This window comes from Callorhinus ursinus, unplaced genomic scaffold (genome assembly GCF_003265705.2).
Source record: "Callorhinus ursinus isolate GAN/ISIS: 27379988/994484 unplaced genomic scaffold, GSC_fseal_2.0 scaffold43, whole genome shotgun sequence".
NCBI lineage: Eukaryota > Metazoa > Chordata > Mammalia > Carnivora > Otariidae > Callorhinus > Callorhinus ursinus.
Window position 1 is genome coordinate 6,050,405 of NW_027397105.1, and position 12,241 is coordinate 6,062,645.

A 12,241-nucleotide genomic window follows, 5' to 3' on the forward strand; every position below is an offset into this window, starting at 1 on the left:
CCCTTTCTTTTCCCCTGGTTTCAGATCTTTTCTGATTTGTATAGAGTATATTTGCTGGGGACATTGTTAACCTGTTGGCATTTTGTTCTCTCATTCATGTATTCTCCTCTGGACAAAATAACAAGATGAAAAAAAATCACCTCAGCAAAAAGAACAAGAGATAGTACGGTCAGCCAGAGACCTACTCAATACGGACATTAGTACAATGTCGGACCTAGAGTTCAAAATCATGACTTTAAAGATACTAGCTGGGCTTGAAAAAACCGTGGAAGTTATTAGAGAAACCCTTTCTGGAGAAATAAAAGAACTAAAATCTAACCAAGTCGAAATCAAAAAGGCTATAAATGAGGTGCAATCAAAAATGGGGGCACTACCTGCTAGAATAAATGAGGCAGAAGAGAGAATCAATGATATAGAAGACCAAATGATGGAAAATAAAGAGGCTGAGAAAAAGAGAGATAAACAACTACAGGATCACGAGGACAGAATTCGAGAGATAAGCGATACGATAAGACGAAACAACATTAGAATAATTGGGATCCCAGAAGAAGAAAGAGAGAGAGGGGCAGAAGGTATATTGGATCAAATAATGGCAGAGAACTTCCCTAATGTGAGGAAAGAAACAGGCATCAAAATCCAGGAGGCACAGAGAACCCTCTCAAAATCAATAAAAATAGGTCAACACCCTGACATCTAATAGTAAAACTTACAAGTCTCAGACAAACAGAAAATCCTGAAAGCAGCTCGGGAGAAGAGATATGTAACCTACAATGGTAGAAATATTAGATTGGCAATACACCTATCCACAGAGACCTGGCAGGCCAGAAAGGACTGGCATGATATCTTCAGAGCACTAAAGGAGAAAAATATGCAGCCAAGAATACTATATCCAGCTAGGCTCTCATTGAAAATTGAAGGAGAGATAGAAAGCTTCCAGGACAAACAAAAACTAAAGGAATTTGCAAACACGAAACCAGCCCTCCAAGAAATATTGAAAGCGGTCCTCTAAGCAAAGAGAGAGACTAAAAGCAGCACAGATCAGAAAGGAACACAGACAATATACAGTAACACTCACCTTACAGGAAATACAATGGCACTAAATTCATACCTTTCAAGAGTTATCCTCAATGTAAATGGGCTAAATGCCCCAATCCAAAGACACAGGCTATCAGATTGGATTAAAAAACAAGACCCATCGATATGCTGTCTGCAAGAGACTCATTTTAGACCCAAAGACACCCCCACATTGAAAGTGAGGGGGTGGAAAACCATTTACCATGCTAATGGACACCAAAAGAAAGCTGGGGTGGCAATCCTTATATCAGACAAATTAGATTTTAAAACAAAGACAGTAATAAGAGATGAGGAAGGACACTATATCCTACTTAAAGGGTCTATCCAACAAGAAGATCAAACAATTATAAATATCTATGCCCCTAATGTGGGAGCAGCCAATTATATAAGGCAATTAATTTAACAAAAGCGAAGAAACACATTGACAGCAATACAATAATAGTGGGGGACTTTAACACCCCCCTCACTGAAATGGACAGATCATCTAAGCAAAAGATCAACAAGGAAATAAAGACTTTAAATGACACACTGGACCAAATGGACTTCACAGACATATTCAGAACATTCCATCCCAAAGCAACGGAATACACATTCTTCTCTAGTGCCCATGGAACATTCTCCAGAATTGATCACATCCTAGGTCACAAATCAGGTCTCAACTGGTACCAAAATATTGGGATTATTCCCTGCATATTTTCAGACCACAATGCTTTGAAACTAGAACTCAATCACAAGAGGAAAGTTGGAAAGAACTCAAATACATGGAGGCTAAAGAGCATCCTACTAAGGAATGAATGGGTAAACCAGGAAATTAAAGAAGAATTAAAAAAATTCATGGAAACCAATGAAAATGAAAACACAACTGTTCAAAATCTTTGGGATACAGCAAAGGCGGTCCTGAAAGGAAAGTATATAGCAATACAAGCCTTCCTCAAGAAACAAGAGAGGTCTCAAATACATAGCCTAACCCTACAGCTAAAGGAGCTAGAGAAAGAACAGCAAATAAAGCCTAAACCCAGCAGGAGAAGAGAAATCATAAAGATCAGAGCAGAAATCAATGAACTAGAAACCAAAAGAACAGTAGAACAGATCAACGAAACTAGGAGCTGGTTCTTTTGAAAGAATTAACAAGATTGATAAACCCCTGGCCAGACTTATCCAAAAGAAAAGAGAAATGACCCAAATCAACAAAATCATGAATGAAAGAGGAGAGATCACAACCAACACCAAAGAAATACAAACAATTATAAGAACATATGAGCAACTCTATGCCAGCAAATTAGATAACCTGGAAGAAATGGGTGCATTCCTAGAGATGTATCAACTACCAAAATTGAACCAGGAAGAAACAGAAAACCTGAACAGACCTATAACCACTAAGGAAATTGAAGCAGTCATCAAAAATCTCCCAACAAAAGCCCAGGGCCAGATGGCTTCCCAGGGGAATTCTATCAGACACTTAAAGAAGCATTAATACCTATTCTCCTGAAACTGTTCCAAAAAATAGAAATGGAAGGAAAACTTCCAAACTCATTTTATGAGGCCACCATTACCTTGATCCTAAAACCAGACAAAGACCCCATCAAAAAGAACTACAGAGCAATATCCTTGATGAACATGGATGCAAAAATTCTCACCAAAATACTAGCCAATAGGGTCCAACAGTACATAAAAGGATTATTCACCATGACCAAGTGGGATTTATCCCTGGGCTGTAAGGCTGGTTCAACATCCGCAAATCAATCAACGTGATACAATACATTAACAAAAGAAAGAACAAGAATCATATGATCCTCTCAATAGATGCAGAAAAAGCATTTGACAAAGTACAACATCCTTTCTTGATCAAAACTCTTCAGAGTATAGGGATAGAGGGTACATACCTCAATATCATAAAAGCCATCTATGAAAAACCTACAGCGAGTATCATTCTCAATGGGGAAAGGCTGAGAGCCTTTCCCCTAAGGTCAGGAACGCGGCAGGGATGTCCACTCTCACCACTGCTATTCAACATAGTATTAGAAGTCCTAGCCACAGCAATCAGACAACAAAAAGAAATCAAAGGCATCCAAATCGGCAAAGAGGAAGTCAAACTCTCACTCTTTGCAGATGATATGATACTGTATGTGGAAAACCCAAAAGACTCCACCCCAAAACTGCTAGAAATCATCCAGGAATTCAGTAAAGTAGCAGGATATAAAATCAATGCACAGAAATCAGTGGCATTCCTATACACCAACAACAAGACAGAAGAGAGACAAATCAAGGAGTCTATCCCATTTACAATTGCACCCAAAACCATTAGATACCTAGGAATAAATCTAACCAAAGAGGCAAAGGATCTGTACTCAGAAAACTATAAAATACTCATGAAAGAAATTGAAGACAACACAAAGAAATGGAAAAACGTTCCATGCTCATGGATTGGGAGAACCAACATTGTGAAGATGTCAATGCTACCTAGAGCAATCTACACATTCAATGCAATCCCCATCAAAATACCATCCACTTTTTTCAAAGAAATGGAACAAATAATCCTAAAATTTGTATGGAACCAGAAGAGACCCCGAATAGCCAGAGGAATACTGAAAAAGAAAAGCAAAGCTGGCGGCATCACAATTCCGGACTTCCAGCTCTATTACAAAGCTGTCATCATCAAGACAGTATGGTACTGGCACAAAAACAGACACATAGATCAATGGAACAGAATCGAGAGCCCAGAAATGGACCCTCAACTCTATGGTCTACTCATCTTTGACAAAGCAGGAAAGAATGTCCAATGGAATAAAGACAGTCTCTTCAACAAATGGTGTTGGCAAAATTGGACAGCCACATGCAGAAGAATGAAACTGGACCATTTCCTTACACCACACACAAAAACAGACTCCAAATGGTTCAAAGAGCTAAACGTGAGACAGGAGTCCTTCAAAATCCTAAAGAAGAACACAGGTAGCAACATCTTCGACCTCAGCCACAGCAACTTCTTCCGAGAAACATCGCCAAAGGCAAGGGAAGCAAGGGCAAAAATGAACTATTGGGATTTCATCAACATAAAAAGCTTTTGCACAGCAAAAGAAACAGTCCACAAAACCAAAACACAACCGACAGAATGGGAGAAAATATTTGCAAATGACATATCAGATAAAGGGCTAGTATCCAAAATCTATAAAGAACTTATCAAACTCAACACCCAAAGAACAAATAATCCAATCAAGAAATGGGCAGAAGACATGAACAGACATTTTTCCAAAGAAGACATCCAAATGGCCAACAGACACATGAAAAAGTGCTCCACATCGCTCGGCATCCGGGAAATCCAAATGAAAACCTCAATGAGATACCACCTCACACCAGTCAGAATGGCTAAAATTAACAAGTCAGGAAACGACAGATGTTGGCAGGGATGTGGAGAAAGGGGAACCCTCCTATACTGTTGGTGGGAATGCAAGCTAGTGCTGCCACTCTGGAAAACAGTATGGAGGTTCCTCAAACAGCTGAAAATAGAGCTACCCTACGATCCAGCAATTGCACTACTGGGTATTTACCCCAAAGATACAAATGTAGGGATCCGAAGGGGTACGTGCACCCCAATGTTTATAGCAGCAATATCCACAATAGCCAAACTGTGGAATGAGCCAAGATGTCCATCGACAGATGAATGGATAAAGAAGATGTGGTATATATACACAATGGTATATTATGCAGCCATCAAAAGTAATGAGATCTTGCCATTTGCAACGATGTGGATGCAACTGGAGGGTGTTATGCTGAGTGAAATAAGTCAATCAGAGAAAGATATGTATCATATGACCTCACTGATATGAGAAATTCTTAATCTCAGGAAGCTAACTGAGGGTTGCTGGAGTGGTGGGGGGTGGGAGGGATGGGGTGGCTGGGTGATAGACATTGGGGAGGGTGTGTGCTATGGTGAGCGCTGTGAATTGTGCAAGACTATTGAATCACAGATCTGTACTTCTGAAACAAATAATGCAACATATGTTAAGAAAAAAGAAAAAGAAGAAGATAGCAGGAGGGGAAGAATGAAGGAGAGTAAGTCGGAGGGGGAGACGAACCATGAGAGACGATGGACTCTGAAAAACAAACTGAGGGTTTTAGAGGGGAGGAGTTTGGGGGGATGGGTTAGCCTGGTGATGGGTATTGAGGAGGGCACGTTCTGCGTGGAGCACTGGGTGTTATGCACAAACAATGAATCATGGAACACTACATCAAGAACTAATGATGTAATGTATGGTCATTAACATAATAAAAAAATTAAAAAAAAAACACCTAGGAATAAATTTCACCAAGGAGGTGAAAGACCTTACTCAGAAAACTGTAAGACATTGTTCAAAGAAACTAAAGACAACACAAAGAAATGGAAAGATATACCACGCTCATGGACTGAAAGACTTATATGTTTAAAAAGCCCATACTACCCAAAACAGTCTACAGATTCAATGCAATCCCTATCAAAATGCCAACAGTATTTTACACAGAACTAAAATAATCCTAAAATCTGCATGAAACCACAAAAGACAACAAAGAGCCAAAGCAATCTTGAGAAACAACAAAGCTAGAGGTGTCTCTGTTCCAGGATTTCAAGATAGACTACAAAACAATTAGGACAGTACGGTACTGGCATAAAAACAGACACACGGATCAATGGAACATGATAGAGAGCCTAGGAATAAACCCACATCCATATGGTCAATTAATTTACAACGCAAGAGGCAAGAATATACAATAAGGAAAAGACAGTCTTTTCAATAAGTGGTGCTGGGAAAACTGGACAGCTACGTGCAAAAGAATCAAACTGGACCACTTTCTTACACCATACACAAAATTTACCTTAAAATAGATTAAAGACCTAAATGTGAGACCGGAAACCATAAATCTCCTAAAGGAAAACACAGGCAGTAATCTCTTGGACATCGCCCTTAGGAGCATATTTATAGATAGGTCTTCTCAGGCAAGGGAAACAAAAGCAAAAATAAGCCACTGGGACTACACCAAAATAAAAAGCTTTTGCACAGCAAAGGAAACCAACAACAAAACAAAAAGGCAACTTAGTGAATGGAAAAAGAAATGCACAAATGATATAATTAATAAGGGGTTAATAACCAAACTATACAAAGAACTTCGACAACTCAACACCAAAAAAACAAACAATCCAATTAAAAAATGGTCAGAAAACCTCAACAGAAAATTTTCCAAAGACCTACAGATGGCCAAGAGACACAGGAAGAGATGCTCAACATCATTAATCATCAGGAAAATGCAAAAGAAAACCACAATGATACCTCAGAATGGTTAATATCAAAAATATAAGAAGTAACAAGTGTTGGCAAGGATGGAGAGAAAAGGGAACTCTCATGCACTGTTGGTGGGAATGTAAACTGGTGCAACCATTGTGGAAAACAGAAAAAATTGAGAAGTAGAAATACCAGGGCACCTGGGTGGTTCAGTCGTTTCAGTCGGCCTCTGGCTCGGGGCACGATCCCGGGGTCCTGGGATCGAGCCTCATGTCAGGCTCCCTGCCCAGCGGGGAGTATGCTTCTCCCTCTACCCCTCCCCCTGGCTTGTGTTCTCTTGTGCTCTCTCTCTCTCTCATTCACTCTCTCTCAAATGAATAAATCTTTTTTAAAAAATTAAAATTTAAAAAAAATTTTTAAAGTAGTAGAAATACCATATGATCCAGTAATTCCACTACTGATATTTATACAAAAAAACAAAAACACTAATTTGAAAAGATAAATGCACCACTATGTTTACTGCAGCATTTGCAATAGACAAGATATGGAAGCAAACCAAGTGTCCATTGCTAGATGAATGGATAAAGATACGGTGTATATATACAATGGGGTATTACTTAGGCATAAAAAAGAATGAAATCTTACCATTTGTGACAACATGGATGGGCCTAGAGGACACTATGCTAAGTGAAATAAGTCTGACAGAGAGAGAAAAATACCTTGTGATTTCACATATTTGTAGAATATGAAAAGAAAGCAAACAAATGAATAAACAACAAACCAGACTCTTAAATACAAAGAACTGATGTTTGTCAAAGGGGAGGGAGGTGGGGTTTATGAGCAAAATAAACAAAGGAGATTAAAGAGATAAAAAACTTCCAGTTATAACAAGTTATACAGTATAATCAAACAAATCACAGAGATCAAAAGCATAGAGAATATAGTCAATAATATTATAAAAATGTTGCATGGTGACTACAGTTATTGTGATAAGCACCAAGTAATGTATAGCACTGTTGAATCAGTATGTTGTAAACCTGAAACTAATATAACATTGTATGTTAATTACATTTTAATAAAAAAGTAAAGACATTTTTCAGATAAATAAGCTAGGAGAATTTTTCACCAGTGATTTTTTTTTTAATTTTATTTATTCATTTGAAAAACGGAGAGAGATAGTGAGAGAGAGCATGAGGGGGTGGGGGACATGAGGAGAGAAGCAGCAGGTCCCCCACTGAGCAGGGAGCCTGACACAGGGCTCGATCCCAGAACCGTGGAACAACCTGAGCCAAAGGCAGATGTTTAACTGACTGAGCCACCCAAGAGCCCCTCAACAGTGACTTGTACTATAAGAAATGCTAAAGGACACCTTTCCAGTTGAAGGGAAACTCAGATCTACAGAAAGAAATGAAGATCTCCAAAAATGGTAAATATATGGCAAATAAATACAGAAATACTATGCTTTTACTACTCCTAACTTCCTTAAAAGGCAACTATTAAAAGCAAAAATAACCACAGTGTGTAAAGAGATAATAAGTAAAAGTAAAAGATATAAAAACAGCACAAAGGACTGGGTAAATGGAATTAATAGGTTGTTAGGTTATTACATTTATGAATTGCTAAATGAGGAACAGGAAGTGGGAAGTGAGTGGTGCTACATGTCGGGTGACAAATTGGAAGTGTAAAGGTGTTAAATGAGAGGCAGGAATGAGAAATGTAAATTGTTTAGTACAAAGTGGTACAAATATTAAAGTAGACTCTAATAAGTTAAAGTAAACTCTGATAATTTAAAGATACATACTGGTAGCTGTAAAAATATTATACAAAGAAGTACAGCTAAAAAACACCAATAAAGGATCCTAAAAAACACTCACTATCCCAAGAATGCAGTAAGAGAATAAAAACCAGAAAGATCAAACGAAAAAAAAGACAATATGGTACGCTAACACCCAACCACATAAGTAATCACATTAAATGTAAAGGGGCTAAACATTCGAATTATAAGATTGCCAGATTTGGAAAAGTAAGACCCAATCACAGGGTGTCTACAAGAGATATTTAATACATAAAGACACAAAAATTTGGAAACAAAACAATGGGGAAAAGACATCCTATGCAGACAGCAAGCATACAAAAGCTGGTATGGCTATATTAGTATCTGACCAAGAGACTTCAAGAAAAAAAAGAGGAACACTTCATTATAATAAATGGGTCCAATCCCCGAAGGGGTACATGTACCCCAATGTTTATAGCAGCAATGTCCACAATAGCCGAACTGTGGAAAGAGCCAAGATGCCCATCGACAGATGAATGGATAAAGAAGTTGTGGTATATATACACAATGGAATATTATGCAGCCATCAAAAGGAATGAGATCTTGCCATTTGCAACGACATGGATGGAACTGGAGGGTGTTATGCTGAGTGAAATAAGTCAATCAGAGAAAGACATGTATCACATGACCTCACTGATATGAGGAATTCTTAATCTCAGGAAACAAACTGAGTGTTACTGGAGTGGTTGGGGGGTGGGAGGGATGGGATGGCTGGGTGATAGACATTGGGGAGGGTATGTGCTACGGTGAGCGCTGTGAATTGTGCAAGACTGTTGAATCACAGATCTGTACTTCTGAAACCAATAACGAAACATATTTTAAGAAAAAAGAAAAAGAAGAAGATAACAGGAGAGGAAGAAAAGGGGAATACGTCAGAGGGGGAGACGAACCATGAGAGATGATGGACTCTGAAAAACTGAGGGTTCTAGAGGGTAGGGGGGTGGGGGGATGGGTTAGCCTGGTGATGGGTATTGAGGAGGGCACGTTTTGCATGGTGCACTGGGTGTTATGAACAAACAATGAATCATGGAACACTGCATCAAAAACTAATGATGTAATATATGGTGATTAACATAACAATAAAAAAATTAAAAATAAATAAATAAATAAATAAATGGGTCCAATCATTTAGAACACAAAACCCTAAACGTATATGCACCTACTATCAGGTCTAAAGGGACAAATCCTCATAGGTGATAGAACAAGACCAAAAAAAAAAATCGGTAAGGCTACAGAAAATCTGAACACTATAAACAAACTCATTCTAATGGACATTCAGACTCAACAATTGCAGAATACACATTCATTTCAAGTTCATATGAAACATTCACCAAAGCAGACCATATCCATAAATAAGTTTCAAGACTGGAATCTCAAAATATATATGCTCTGACCACAGTGCAATGAAATTAGAAACCAGTAACAAAAAGATACCTAGAAAATGCCTATATATGGAAATTATTGAATAACTAATATAACCTATAGCCAAAGAAAAAATCACAATGGACATTAAAATGTTTTCTTTTCCTTTTTTTCTAAGATTTTATTTATTTATTTGACAGAGAGAGCATAAACAAGGGGAGCAGCAGGGGGAGGGGGAGAAGCAGGCTGCCCCCCCCCCCACTCTCCACCCCCAGCAAGAAGCCAGACTTGGAGCTCCATCCCAGGACCCCGGGATCACGACCTGAGCAGAAGGCAGACACTTAACTGACTGAGCCACCCAGGTGCCCTGGAGATCAAAATGTTTTCATATTGAATGATAGTGAAAACACAGTATCAAAATTTAGAGGTAACCACTAAAGTTCCAGAGAAAAAATGTACAGTTTTGAATACATGTTAAAATATTAAATAAGGGACACCTGGGTGGCTCAGTCAGTCAAGTGTCCTACTTTTGATCTCTGGGTTTTGAGTTCAAGCCCCACATCACTGGGCATGGAATCTACTTAAATAAACAAATGGGGTGCCTGGGTGGTGAACTTGGTTGGGCAGCTGACTCTTGGTTTTGGCTCAGGTCATGATCTTGGGGTCCTGGGATCCGGCCCTGCTTCTGGCTCCAAGCACTCAGCGCGGGGTCCCTTTGGGGTTCTCTCTCCCTCTGCCCCTGCCACTCATCTCTAAGATAAATAAAAATCTTATAAATAAATATTAAATAAATGTTGAATAAATATAAAAGCATCCTTCATTATCTAAATCTATCTGGCTCCTGAGTTTCAAATAACAAGTAGAAAGACTTCCGATAGCAAGAGACTAATGGGTAGATTTATTCAAATTTATTTGCTTCCTGAATGAACATGGCTGTTTAGATACCATTTAGGGAAAATGACATTTAGGGAAAACTAGAAAACTTACAAAATACTTAAATCCGATTTTAGTAATTATATCCTAACAAAAATGCTAAGAAAAATGCCTCAATTATTCCAAATTAAATTACTTTATAGAGGGTGTAGTTTATATTCCAGTGACTTCATGAGTATCTGCTCCTGTTATGAAAAAACATTTCAAGTAATCCCAAATGTGTAGGTGTTATTAAAACTGTAGCAAAGTAGAGTGAACTTCAAATGTACAACTTAGGTAAGCATACTTACTATACCTATGCATACGAGCCCTTTGCTGTGTACCTACTATTGACATACACTCTCTCCTTAAGCAAACTTTAGTCAAGCTCCGCAGTCTTTTCAACTGGGCCTGGTCTTTCAGGTCTGTCCTTGACCCTTTTCGTCCCGTTTTAGCAAGATTCTTGCTGAGTCCGGTTTAGGGAAAGTCCCTCATCTTTGATAGTTGCTCAAATTCCACATCAACCCTGGTATCTGACCAGCCCTGATATCTGATCAAATTCCGTATCACCCAGGCCTGTCTTCAGCAAAACTCCAGTCAAGTCGATTTAGCCAGAGTTCCCTTTACCCCGGACGTTGCCTCTTAGTCATTTTCCAAGCACTGAGCCCTCCCACCCCCCCCACCAGGCTCCTCGGCTACAATTTTCCACCCCTCCCCGTTGCAGAGTGTGGCCCAATTGCTCTCTGCTCCTGCAAAACCGCGTTGTAGTAGCGCCCCTGAATAAACTCTGCCTTACCGTCTTTAACGAGCATATGAGTAATTTTTTCTCCAACACTACGTAGCAGCTCCATATTAGGCCCTGTTCATGCCATTTCTAATCCTCACAATCCCCCTGCAAGACAAGTATCAGAGTTGACTGATTAGGAACCTCGGAGGCTCAAAAGGGGCGGCCGAATTGGAACCCACGAAGCTCCAAGCAAGGCCTGTGTTTTGGGGAGGAGAGCTGCCAACGTTGGGGGGCTCGGGGGAGGAGGGTTTAGGGGCTGTCACAAAGGCCGTGAGGTTGGGGGACTACCGGCATTTTGGGTCCCGGAGGCCGGGGCACCCACCCAGGTATCCTCCACTCTCGCTCCCCAACGCCCACAGCACCCCGGGGAGAGAGGCTCTCTTCCAGCCTCCGGGGTGAGGCAGAGAAAGCGGCCCGGTTTCGGTGCCGGTCCAGGGGCGTGGCCGGGGAGTCCAGGGTCCACAGGCTCAGGGGCGCAGAGCCAGCTCCCGGCCGCGGCGTCTCCGCTGCACCAGAGCCCCCTCGGCCCGCCACCCCTCCCCCGCACCCGCCGCGTCCCCGCGCCCTCCGAAACCGTCGGGCGCGCGTCCGCCGGCCCCGCCGCTGCTCCCGGGGGCCCAGCCGAGCCCCCGCGCGGAGACTGGCGGCGTCACGCCCCATCCCGGGCGGCCGCAGCCGGGCCCGCCCAGCCCGCGCGCGCTCACCTCGGCCCGCGACGCCGACTCCGGGCGCACTTCCTCGAGGCGGGCGACTGCGCGCGCCGCGCCCGCCGCGGCCGCCGCGCCGACGCCGGCGCGGCGGCCTGGGGGCGGGGCCGGAGCTGAGGCGCGGGCTCCCATTGGCCGCCCGCGTCGCCCCGCCCCTCCCGCGTCCTCCAGGCGTTGAGGCTGCTCCCGGTCGCCCGCAGCGGAAGCTCGGGTCATTCATTCCAGATTGGTGCATTTGCTCCTTCGCTTGTCACCAAGCGGTCTGTTAGTGAGCCCCTCCGCTGGGCCAGGCACTGGGCCAAGCGCTGCGACG

General features: G+C 41.5%; 1 protein-coding gene across 9 annotated transcripts in view; it reads right to left on the reverse strand.

Annotated features, from left to right (window-relative positions):
• ZNF18 (zinc finger protein 18) overlaps positions 1 to 11,997 on the reverse strand; it is a 40,293-nt gene extending 28,296 nt beyond the window's left edge. For 2 of the 9 annotated variants that reach the window (XM_073881730.1, XM_073881726.1), the window contains exons 1-2: positions 11,926 to 11,997; positions 11,231 to 11,326 (exon numbers count right to left, since the gene is read on the reverse strand). The gene's annotated coding sequence lies outside the window, so the exon portion shown is untranslated. The other 7 variants (XM_073881729.1, XM_073881725.1, XM_073881732.1 and 4 more) reach the window with 6 other exon arrangements.
• Between the last annotated feature and the right edge of the window lie 244 nt (positions 11,998 to 12,241).